General features: G+C 44.8%; 1 long non-coding RNA gene across 1 annotated transcript; it reads left to right on the top strand.

The window, feature by feature from the left end:
* The first annotated feature begins 2,069 nt into the window (after nt 1–2,069).
* Nucleotides 2,070–4,994, top strand: LOC149363021 (uncharacterized). Its single transcript, XR_016289068.1, has 2 exons — nt 2,070–4,120; nt 4,166–4,994. It is a non-coding gene; the product is annotated as an uncharacterized LOC149363021 (long non-coding RNA).
* Nucleotides 4,995–12,790: the final 7,796 nt, after the last annotated feature.

The following is a 12,790-nucleotide window of genomic DNA, read 5'->3' as shown; positions in this document are numbered from 1 at the left end:
TCCAGTGGTTGAACGAAAAAGCTGGCATTTCAGGCGCCCGTCTAGTGTGTCGCTGTTCATGCTGTGATGCACTTTATATACGTGCTCTGTACACATATTCTGCGGTGCACGTGGGCAGGCCTCTCGTGTACAGGCCTGTCTTTGCAAAAAGTTCAAGCATCATCTTCGTATTGCGTGGTGTCGTTGTTGAATCAAAACCTGCCCAGGATGTAGGGAAGGGCATCAGGTTCCTTGATTCAGGGTTGTCTTAAAGTGCCTGTGGTGCATTTGATCTCTGATACATGCGATAACTGGTCAGACTCTTGGTCTCCTGGTTACAGATGGATTATGTCGCAGGTGGAGATGGTAACAGGTCTTGTCATTTTCTCCTGAAGGGTTTCGAAAGCCTGTTGGTTCAGGAATGTGATTTCTGTAACAGCGGTGGCAATCACTATTTTGAGCCCGAAGGCAAACTGATTGCCTGCAGCGTTTTTAATGTGTCGTTTTCCACACGGTTTACCAATTTTTTTTTTTTTGTGCCAGTATTGATGTACTGATGAAAATCGGTGAAGCTTTACTCTCATATCTATCATTTCAAGACTCCCCTATGAAACGTGTTGGTAGTTTTACTGTCTGACATCATGCCCTTAAGAAGGTAGTACATGCCTACACTAACTGCTGTCTTGGAAAAGCACCCTTACGAAATGGCTGTATTAGATGCCTCTCCTTGACTGTGCTGCCCATCCCTTAATAACTGTTCTGTAGCTTTAATATACCAGCGATACTGCACATGCTTGATCGACATGAACCATTCTTCTCTCAGGTGTACTAAGCAGGTTGGGTCGTAGTTTACTCTTTGGGGTGATTTTGGCCAAGAATCTGACTGTTTTATTCCTATTTTGTAAAGATATGTTGGGGACCTGATATTTAGTATATGCTTATTTTATGTACATTTTCATTACTTTCCCGTTATATTGATGCCTATCAAGAGAAAACAGACCCACAAGCAAGATTTTCTTACTTGGAAGCATTGCACAGGGTTTGGAAGCCTAATAATATGTGCCCTGTGTAAGACCAAGAAAAGATTGGAATCGTGATTTTCTTGTGATCTCTATTTTTTTTTATCAGTTGATCTTTACTTTTGTGGACCAGGCATGGCAATGGTCTAGGGTGGTTTTGAACCTTGAAAGGCACTAGTCTTTAATCTGTGGATAGATATTTCATTGTTTGTTTTTGCTCTAGTCACTAGTCACAAATGAGCGGTGCTTGAAACACAAGGCATGTTTGCAGCTGGACCTTTGCAGCTTGAGCGGCTGTGTGTGTGCAATTAACCAACCGTGAGCTGTTCTTCAAGTGTTCATACTTGCTTGCTGTGCGTAATGCTGCACGTCAAGTGGGCCACGTGCGACTTACACCGTGTTTGTTGTGTCTTGGCGCTGGAGGGAACAAGAGAGCTACTACTGTGAGCTGAGTTGTGCTGCCGTCTTCTCTTGAGAGGCAGCTGGAAACATATCACGCTGTTGCATTCCCGACGAGAGTTCCTGTCGTGGTGAATAGAAGGTAGGCACGTCTTTTGTGAATTTCGACTTGGTCTGGGAATGGATCTTAACATTGTGCTATATGATCATGTCTTATTTCTGTGAGTTGATGTAGCGTAGAACAGGCTTGTTTGGGAAACGTAGCTTGAGTTATCTTGCTCTGATTTTCTGCATGCATACGACGTAGTTGTGAAAATTTTATTGCATGAGCAGCTTGCACCTGTTGGTATTGATTGATGGTGACAATGGCTGCATGTTAACAACACTTGAATTGGCTAGGTGGCAATTGAGTTCTTTGAACCTGACCGCGGTGGCTGCATTTAGATGGAGGCAAAACGCAAAAGGTGCCTGTGTGCTGTGCAATGTCAGTACATGTTAAAGATCCCCAGGTGGTCGAAATTATTTCGAAGGCCTCCACTATGGCACCTCTTTCTTCCTTTCTTCTTTCCCTTCCTTCCTTCCCTTATGGCGCAGTTCAGGTGTCCACCGAGATATGTGAGACAGTTACTGCATCATTTCCTTTCTTCAAAAACCAATATTTTGGAGGGGTTATTTGAGTAGTTTGTAGGCTGAGTATATGGGTTCAATGTGTTCACTCGTGCATTAGGAATGGGCAGTATTGGGTGTCTTTGTCATAGCCATGCATATAAATGCACTGTGGAGTGGGAATGTTCAACATCTGGCGCAGATTAGTGCGTAATTAGAATCTCAACCATTTTAGTGTCATTGAGGTCTCTACAAAAAGTGATAAACTAAAGGAGGGCCCATAGTCAATGACTGTGAGGGGACCTTCTGTACAGATTGACCACGAAAAGAATCAGAGTTCTGCACATTAACTAACAAGGGTCAAGCAAAATTAGATATAAATGCACCACATAAACTTATTAACCTATAGTCGGCTACAACTCAAGAGTGCAATGGCAAGTGCCCCTTAGAGGAGGCCCTCCAGCCAGTGCTGTTGACCGGATACCCGAACCACGCCCTTATGGTGTGGTTTAGGTGTCCACCGAGGTTGGCTAAAGGATGTGAGACAGTTACTGCGCCATTTCTTTTCCTGGAATCCAGTTTTCATTTTTTTTTCTCCTTTGAGGGGCATTAGCTGAGGCATTCTTGGCTTGTATCTGACTGCAGTTAACACCTACATAAATACATGAGAATGTAAGTTGAGAACATAGCAAAGGTTTCACTAATAAGAATGCAAGAATAGTGCAAAAGAAACAAAAACTGACAGTAATCATGTTGAGAACATGAACCATGTTAATAGTGCTGACTGTTGTCTCGTCACACTGCACGTAATTAAAACAGTGTAATAAGCTCATTGTGGTTCATTTTCGTTTGGAAAACAGAGGGTACTCGCATGGTTTGTCTTCGGAAAGGGTTGTGGCAGTGATTTTTCACACTTGGCAGAGGTAGGGTTTCACAGGCTTTTGACTGAAACAGTCATTTCGTCTGAGGTGGTTGGCAGCTGTGCTGTGTCTGCTGATGTTATGTTCCCTTGCCTTTGACCCTAGTTGGTCTTCGTCGTTCGGAAATTTTTATTGACAAATGGCTCTTTACATGTTTAGACTGTTAGCTAGCCTCCAAGTTTCCTGTCTACTATCAAGCCTACATGCACTTGTTAATATGCATGATATTGCGTGTTTGTAGCATAATAAGCATACCCATCATTCTCTGTGATGGTCCTAGTAATAGTCACTTTCGTAGGCATCGAAGCAACCAGGCCCCTTGAATGTTTGTTCACTTTAAGTGTCATTTAAGTGTCAATAATGCCAGCTATGAGTAAATGGAGTTTTTGATGCACCAGTAGCTTTATAATATATGTGCAAATCATTATGCCCTGGCTGTAGCGGTGGCTCAGTGCTTATGGTGCTCATTTGCTGACGTGAAAGACGCCTGTTAACCCCTTCACCGTTTTGTTATATCAATGAATTTCTTAACAAAACTGCTTATTTTTTTTATTCTTGATTTCGAATATTATTGCAATAAAAAGCACGAATTCGATCTTTAAAAAATATCTGAAGCAAATACGAAGTCAAATTAGTATTGAAGTTTATTATTTCTGACATTACGGAAAACCAACTTCCTGCTGGTAATGAGCGATAAATATATTCAAGCAAGTCATCAGGCAAGCTTATAGTGAACATCTTACCGGGAACTGCCAGAAAAGGAAACTGAGGGGGTCATGTAGGGATGTTACTGTCGTTGACCTTCATGCACTGACGCGAGCTCGCAAAGTTCGCTTCTGAGCTGTCCACTTCTTCATCGGAAGAACTGATAAGCACAACGTCAGCACTGTCGTCCTCTCTCCCTGAAACAATGTACACTTCGGTGTCTCAGTCACCATCGTCTGAAGAAGATTACGACGAAGAAGAGCATCTTTCCGAGAAGACGGGCCAGCAAAACACGCGTCGCCTCCGCCGGATGCCATTTTTAAAACCCAGGTTGCCATACGAAAAAAAAAAAAAACGTTTATGCGATAGAAGAAAACGAAATTAACAGGTCAGTGCTGCCATCTGTCGAGCAAAATGTCATCTAAGCCACACACGAGCACTGGTCGTCCGAAACGAGGAAGAGAAGAACGTATTCAGAGAGGACGAGCTACAGTCGTCCAAAACGGTTTGGGGACGGCTTGGCAAGGACGAGCACAGCTCGTCCAAAACGGTTAAGGGGTTAAAGAAGCCAGACGGTCGAAATTATCCAGACCTTTCCAGTACGGCATCTTTCACAGCCTGAGTCACTTTGGGTCATTAAAACGCCTTAAACAAGCAAACATTATGCCTTGGTAAGCTGAATGTTATAGAGCGTGTGAAGTTCAATGCTGCATATTACCAAAAAACTTCCAAGGCATATTTATTGTGATTGTTTGTGTGTATGTTTGATATTTGAAAGCGCTGTGCATACAGTGGTTATACACAAGGCATTTTTGTTAAGGGTTTACTGAGAAATGTGCATCTGATATACGACATAATCTCAGAGCATTCATTTATGCGCTTTGAGTATATCTCAAGCTGCTAGTCATTTTGCTGTAACCAAATTTTTTTACGGATGCCATACTAAAGGACGATATCATTTAATGCAACAAGGTCTTAACTTGTGTTGTTCCTACTCTAATGGTGCACCTGGGCTAGGGGGCATCATCTTGCGGCAGTTAGGCTGCATTTTTTTTTATTTGCTGTGATTTGGTATGCATAATGTTTATTAATATAATTGCACTCCATCACCATTCGTGTGTACCTCTTGTAGTACCACTTCTGGGTAACATAACGAAAGCAACTTCCGCCACAAAGAGAAGCTTGCAGGTGCTGAATCTTGTGCAGTCTTGCCCGTCGGTTCCTGCAAAAAATTAAAAAGCATTCAGTTTTGGAGCCTTAAAATAATAAGCCACAGTGTGTTGTCCTGTGGCATACACTCCAGATTACTGTTTCACATTTTGTACCGTCACTTTGTTCTATTAAAAAATTTATATTGTTTACTGGCCCATCCTGAGTTTGAGCGGGTCCGAAGATGGGACTTCTTTTGTGTTCATGGAGCATTTCAAAAATCACATGGCACTGCAAAGCATTCTGGGAATCTCAAGCTATCGGTATGGTCCTTCTCCAGGCCATCATTGGTTGTACTTGCAATGTCAGTGGCGCAAGGTAGTTTCTGAAGCTAAGCTTTGCACAAAATTGTAAAATAGCTTTATTGAGGCCATTTCAAGTAGTTTTGAAGCCCTTAAACAGCAGAAAAGGAAGTGAGGTGCCTCACTCTGAGCCGCTTTTTGACGGAGTTAACGGGGTAGAAGAGAGAAGGAAAAAAAGGGTAGATGGAGAATTCCCATGGACTGGGAGTGATCGTGGGTAAATCGGTACCACTTGTGCCAAGGGCTGGCGTTGCCATACTTACCGCACACCTGCAAACTGTAGGTCCCTTTCCGGACACTTGGGTCGTAGCATTTGTAAGTGCCATGGTGTATGCATTTTCTTCTATTTTGATACGTAGCCAACAGCTCTGTCTGCAGGCTTGATTTTGGACAGTTGTTTTGTGGTTTGCAGCAGAAACGACCAAAAAACTAGGCCTAGTTCAGCAGTGCTACTAGGGCATCAGTTGTACCCATGGTGGTCACGCAGCGGAAGTGGTAGACGAGACGCGGCTCCAAGAATGTTTTGTGCTGGCGTACGAATTCTCGAAAAGGCTGACTGGTTGCTAGCTAAGTGTTATGTGGCGTGCACAGTGCCAGCAAAGCTGGAGAGTGGGCTACTTGGGGAAAATTAATTTCTTTTTGTGCTGAATGAACTTTTCTGAAAGTAGGGGACAGTAAAAAGAGTATGCAGAACTGTTTCCACAGCACTGCAAAGTGTTTAACCTGTGCCCTGCTTTTGCTGTGTCCTTGTTTCATTCATGTAAGCATGGTATAACAAGAAAGTGCACAACATATAATGCATGGTATTGGCTTTTAAATGCAGGTAATGAGCATAATGTGGACTTTTCAATCTCATGTTGCACCTGTTTCTTCAATATTAGTCAAGTGTAACACTTTTTAATGTAGTCCTTTGGCTACTCTCTGTTTATCGTCATTTTGTTCTTTGGGCTTAGAGTGCTAATGCCCAAGCATGACATTTTGTTCACCTACTATGTATCTTCCATCTAAGGTATTATAAGATTCCAGTGCTGGAATCTTTCTTCCTTTTTCTCCAGTCTCCAGTTTACTCAAGAAAGGCAGTGTTCTTGTGCTGTCATGTAACGAATTTTATTCTTTACGTTAACCCATTTTTTCATGTACTCAGCATGCACTAGTATGCTGACTGTTTATTTCCCTCTGTGCAGCTTTGGAGCATTTGCATTTTCTTATATGTTTTGTCTTAACTTGCTGGTAGTGTGCAGAGCTGTTTTTCACTAGTTAGACAGTTCTGTCATAGTACCATGACAGATGTTACCAAGTATGTAACTACCTGCCGTGGTCGCTCAGTGGCTTTGGTGCTCAACTGATCCGAAAGTTCTGAGATCAATACTCCCATGTGCTGTGCTTTGTCAGTGAACACTGGTGAACACCAGGCGGTTTAAATTTAATCCAGAGTCCTCTACTACGGTGTCCTGTGTAGCAACGTTAAAACCCACAATTTGCAATTTACCAAGAATAGCTGGTTATGAGACATCGACATGTTCATGTTGCATTGCAGAAATTCTGACTTTACTGCTGAAGTGTATCTACATAGACTAAAAAATTGATAAATTGGTTTTTAAGAAAAGGAAATGACGTGGTATCTGTCTCACATATCTTGGTGGACACCTGAACCGCGCTGGAAGGGAAGGGAGGAAGGTGGGAGTGAAAGGAGAAAGAGGTGTGGTAGTGGAGGTTCCAGAATCCAGCTGGGGATCTTTAACGTGACACCGCACAGCACACGGGCGCCTTTTGCGTCCCACCTCCACTGAAACGCAGCCGCCACTGTCGGGTTCCAACCCAGGTACTCCGGATCGGTAGACGAGCACCTTAACCACTGAGCCACCGCGGCAGGTACCCAGAGTAGTTCAAATAACGAAATGTTGTTTTGAAGCGTCTGAGCGCTGCATTTTAAAATTAGTGGTTTGCTCATTTGCAATATCTAACACAGCCTGAAGCGGTACCCGGTGATTTAATGCGTTTTATTCAATGCCATAGTTTGCATGAAATGCAAAGGATCACTTCAAAGAAAGGACAAAAATGTCAGCACCTTATGTGTATCCTGTCTTTCATTCAGTGTTACAAGTAGTTTCGCATTGCTGTGTCATCAGGGGCAGTTCCTGGCAGAGTGTAGCTTTGAAGTGCTGACTCAGCTGAAGGTTCGAACATGAAATATGCGAGTGTTACACTATAGGCTATTGATTCTGTTTTCTGCTTACCGCTTAGCATTATGGGAAATAGAAAGGAATGGGAATGGAGAGCTAAGAAACTAGAGAGAGAGAGAAAGAGGTCTTTTTTTTTGCCGAGAAGCGCGGAGAAGCTTGCTATGGTCCTTGTCTGGTATTTCCCCGACTTTCTCTCGTGTACTCCTGGTGTGTGGTATGGAAGTGGTGTGCTATTGGTGTGTGCATCGCAGCATGCTCAGTTGTGTGTGCTTGCGTTGATGGCTTTCCATGTGGCACTGCTGTTGTTCCTAAGTCATGGTGTTTGCGGCACCACTGAAGCTGAATAAGGGGAGCTGTGGGGCTGTCTTGAATTCGAATGGTTGAAACGTGCTTATTGCCTTCTTGTGGACATTAGCTACCACAATCCATGGTTATTTCGTTGCTCTATGGATATGAGTTGTGGATATGCTGTCATAGTTTTGGTATTAACTCATGCTTTCCATTGTTTTTTTTTTCTGTTACGCTCGTTACTTGCACTGTTATTTGAGACGTGAAGGTCTTGAAGACATATAAGCCGCTTTGACGAACATGAAATTTGCGTTGCATGTCCAGAACTACAGGCGCGATTTTATTTTATTTTACTATTTTGTTTTGCTTTAAATCATGTGTTTTTTTTTCTCATTCATTTGATAAACGAAGCTGTCATGTGTGTGATGTTTTCCTTTTGATTGCCTGTCGCTGCTGCTTGCTATATGGGGGCTGCAGCCTAGTCGAGCTGTTCGTGACAGCCTTTTCTGCGGCTCCTCTGTCACCGTAATTTCGGAGGCAGAAATGAAGTTATTATTATTATTGCATAGACTGGACAACCGGGCATCATTTTCATATGTGACATAAATAATGAGGGGAATTGCTTTCGTGCTCCGAATTACATTTTTTTTTCCTTTTCATCTTGTAACGGGTATCCTTGCATTCATGCTCTTCTCTCATGATAGACGAGCGCATCACATTTTGAGGCACTCATGATGGTGACCTTTGAACTCGGCCCAAGGTGTGTGCTCCTGTGCTTAAGTGTTACCTGCAACACTGGCTGTGGCTGAAAGCTCGCGCACTGCACATTGTACGGGTTGGCTGGCTGTTCTCAAAATGTGCTCATTTAGCTGCCATTTGATGGTGTAGAATTCGCTGAGTGGCCAGCATGTTCGAAGCCCTGTGATGATGCATTCCTGAGAGAGTTTTAGCACCGGAGAGACATACTACATGACAGACAGACATGAGAGACATGGACTAGTCAGGTGCCTGCTGTACTTGAGCAGTGGCAGGTGCGCTTACCCACCTGACCACTGTGCATGTGCTGCAGGTTAGTTTAATGCGGCTGTAGTAGAGTGAACTAGAATACATTAAGTGTACATAATGTGGAGCTACATAACGTGGCTGCATGTTGGGTCGGCGGTGTTCTCCCCCTTTTCATTTTGCCAAGCTCTCTGCTGGCTTCTCTTTCATCTGTGGAACAGACGAAGTTTCCAATAGTGGAGGGCCATGTACAGTTGCTGGCAGTAGTTTACGGGACACGTACGCTCAGGAACGAATTTTCTGTAGTATCTCCTCATACTTGTGCTCATTTCAGGAGGTTTGGTTTGCATGACGGCGCCAAATAAATTTTCGCCTTTTTTTTTACAAGTGCCCGCATCCCGTAAACTTTTGCCGCTGGCTCTTCACCACTTTTCCCCTTGGAAAAGTCTTTGGCAGTCACTATTTTGCTCCTTTCACAGGGTTTGTTTTGTTACTCAGTTGCTGTTGTATATTGTATGGTGTTGTGTAGAGATGGCATTTTTGATGAGTGTCTACTCTAGTCTGCATTTCCATGACATGAAAGCTAGTCACTGTTGACCTGACCCAGGTAACTGGGTTCCAACGGGCCAATCGGGTATGAGTACAGGTTTGCAGATATGAGAGCAGTCGGCTGACAAGTGCGGTGAAAGGTCAGGAAGCCTCAGTGTTCTGCAGTGCGTTTGCAACTATCTTGTTGATGTTGAAAAAGGGAGGACTGGTAATTTGGCGGCCCAACTGTATGCCACCGACAGAGATGTGTACACTTCCTGTGCAGAGTTGTGGTGCATGAGAGTTAGGGTGCGTGGTCTTGTTTCGACAAACAGTTAAGTTGTACGACGTGTAAAAATGGGCATTCATTCTGTTTGAAGGCACCGCAGTTAAGCTGTGCAATACGTGACAATGCCTTCGACAAAGTGGTTTACTGCTGATCTCTTTGGTATTTTTTAGTTTGTTTGAACAGATCTACGATGTCATGAGGGCGAAAAAAAAAATGAAAGGTTTATGGCATCATTAAACATAATGGCCTGATCTGCGCAGTCTACTGTACTGTCGTCCTGTCTTGATTTTTATTTGGGTGTCGTGTACACAACAAGGTGTGCAGGTTCATGCTGATGCCATTGTTTGCTTACTGCTGTATGTGCTGTTACCAAGTGTAGGTGTGTTTGTTTTTTTTTTTTTTAGCCAGCTTGTACCATCTTTCTGTGTTGGTGCTGGCGCTAGCCGGCATCCCTTGTTGATTATCTCTGTGGCGTGTTATTGTCTTGGCTGATGTGTTACGTGGTATATCATATACGCAGGAACACAAATGCCTTAAGCTTGGTACCCCTACGGCTGGCTAAGTGCGTAGCCCTTTTTTCCAGTGCCTGCATGCGTACGCATCCCCACGATTCCCTGACCGAGCATATATCTAAATAATCGAATCAAATAATCTAACTCTGAGGAATCGTTGCCTCTTCTTGTTACGTGGGCGTACAGGAATGTCTGTTTCACACTTGTTGTTGCTCCCTCTATTATTTTCATTATACTTGAAAGCAAATAAAGTTATTTTGAATGGACCATGACACGTGGCTTACGCACAATATTTACTTTTTTTTTTCACTTGCACATAAACTATGCGGGTTTCTGATGTTGCATTGCCTCGTACTCATGTTGAGTTCACTGTTCTTGGTGGCAATAGTATGAGCATTAGAATATGCGTTGAAGTTTGTGGTACTAGTGGGTTGTGGTTCACTTATCGCAAACAGTTGAAGTTGAATTACCAATCACAAATCGTAAATACTGGTCGCGATAAAGAGCAATACCACCACGGTCAAGGGGCAATGAGGGCAACTTCATCCAGTTATTGTTGTAGGTAAAAATTGATTCTGTGGATCTTTCTGGCACTTTTGGCCTACAAAATTGAAGTAAATTTTCCCGCCACTCGATTCAATGTTGTGATGTCTACTCCAAAAATGACTCTGTGGTCACTGTTTTAAAGTCAATGGCAGCATGGCATAGAGCCTCTGGGATACTCGCCACAAATTGGTGTTGACGCGCGGAGTTTATCTGCAAATTGGCTGGTAATGGTGACACCATGTACATCGTTTCTTGGTATTTTCTTGCTCATAAAAGCTCTGTTTTCGTTGAGAGTGATTTTTTTGTAATTAGAATGTGATACTAATAGATACAGTCCAACTTCAATTTGTCCTCGGCATACCTTTAAGAACTTGGCCACGGTGGCTCACTTGTTTGGCGCTGGGCAGCCAGGGTGCATGACCAGGCAGGAACTCAGCATAGGCGCTGATTGTGCAGTTATCACCAGATGCCAATAAAAGGGCCAGAAGGGACACCTGGAAGGTAAGAAGACTGCAGGCATGAGACAACAGTGACTTCGTGATGGGATGAGAGGCGTTTTTAAGCAGCTCAGACATGTAGAAAGGAAAGAATTCAGGAGTGGCCGTTGTGTCACATTTTGTGAAGCCGGACGTGAAGTCTTTTTCCCACCTCCCAGGACTGTCTAGAATTGATGTTTAGCGCCCTTCCAGGAGAATTTAGGCATTCCCAATTGTATGGTCGAGGGACCTTCTCAACTCGCAGTGTGTACACTCATCTGATCTTACCTCCGGGAACATATGGTTTGCCAGGGTCTGGTGTGGGTGCGTGTACGTTTGGAGTCACCACGACCCTGCTGCATAGTCCAGACCCTGAGCTCCAGCTCTGCCTTGTCTGACTGGCTGAAGAGGTACACTAGACCCCCCGGCCAGCATCTAAAGCGGTGCCTCCTACCTCCCCGGCCTAGTTCCGAAGGGGGTGGGGGAATGCCATTTCTGTTGGATAAGTTCTTTCCTCCTACCTCTACATACTTGGCCGCAGTTTCAGCTCAGTTGCGCATGCGCCGCCGAGAATGCAGCAGACGACACCGCTGCATCCACAATGGATGAAGGAGAGGTGCTCCGACTGTGCGGCCGCGCTGTGGCGAGCGGGCTGCGCCGTCGACCAAAGACCGCCGTAGTCCTTGGGAAAGCACGTGATTTTCGGCACAATTTTGGCGTGCAGCTCAGATAGCGAGGGCCTCTCCTGAGCTACGGTAGCTTTATAGTGCCTAGAGTATATTCTAAGCACTATATATATATATATATATATATATATATATATATATATATATATATATATATATATATATATATATATATATATACTACTTCTGCAACTGCAACTACTTCTACTACAATGGCTGCCAGCGCTCACACAACCGAGCGATTATCTATTCACCTCCCACGGAACCCCATCACCACTGCTATAATTGGCGACGAACTTTTCAAACACGTGTACGAGTATTTCGACCCGGCGCAACAAAACACCCCTGGCTTCGTGGTATACAGATCAGCCAAGTTCGTGGATATTCCGGCACTCTTGGAGTACCTGCCTGCCACCATCCGTAGAGTGATCCTTCACGTTGGGACAGCCGACATCGCGGCCACGGGCGCCGCTGCCGCTCTGTCAAGCCTGAGGGAGATCGTGGGGAGAATCGGCCGTGAGCATCCCTCGTTGAAGGTGTGCCTGAGTCTTCCTGTTCCACGCGCCCTGAACCGCCGACGCCGAGGAGCCAACAGAAGGTTCGTCCACTGGTTCAACGCTCAGGCGAAAGTCTTTGTGGAACAGGTGCGGAGGCTATGTCACCAACGGCGGCTTGGCAGGGACGTGGTATATATCAATCACGCACTTGAAGAGTTGCCACCATGGAGAGTGCTCGCGGCCGATGGACATCATCTGAGCTTCGAGGGCGTGGCTATCGTGTGCGAGCACCTGAAACGCGCCCTCGGTGCCAGACCCCCCGCTACGGGATGGAGCGTTCGTGGACAATCGCTGGCGACGACCCAGGGATGCAGCGGCGCAAGAACAGCGCCATCACTGGCTCGTCCGAGAACCCAAGAGGCCGAGACACCCCCCGTACCGCCACGCCGCCGCTACATGACGAGACAGGCCTGCACCGAGGCGGCACGACACAACCCAACACAGCGCAGCGACTGACTTGCTGCCGCCACAGGTACGGCCCGCTCCCCAGAAACTCACTCACCGTCATTTCTAAAAATCCGGAAAACTATCGAAAAACGAATTAGATATGAATCCCACGCGACCACTCTCTTAGTTTCAAACGC

Source organism: Amblyomma mixtum, chromosome 2 (genome assembly GCF_055824585.1).
Source record: "Amblyomma mixtum isolate Tamu chromosome 2, ASM5582458v1, whole genome shotgun sequence".
NCBI classification, from domain to species: Eukaryota; Metazoa; Arthropoda; class Arachnida; order Ixodida; family Ixodidae; genus Amblyomma; species Amblyomma mixtum.
The sequence above is the reverse complement of the archived record's forward strand: the minus strand, read 5'-3'. Positions and strand labels throughout refer to the sequence as shown.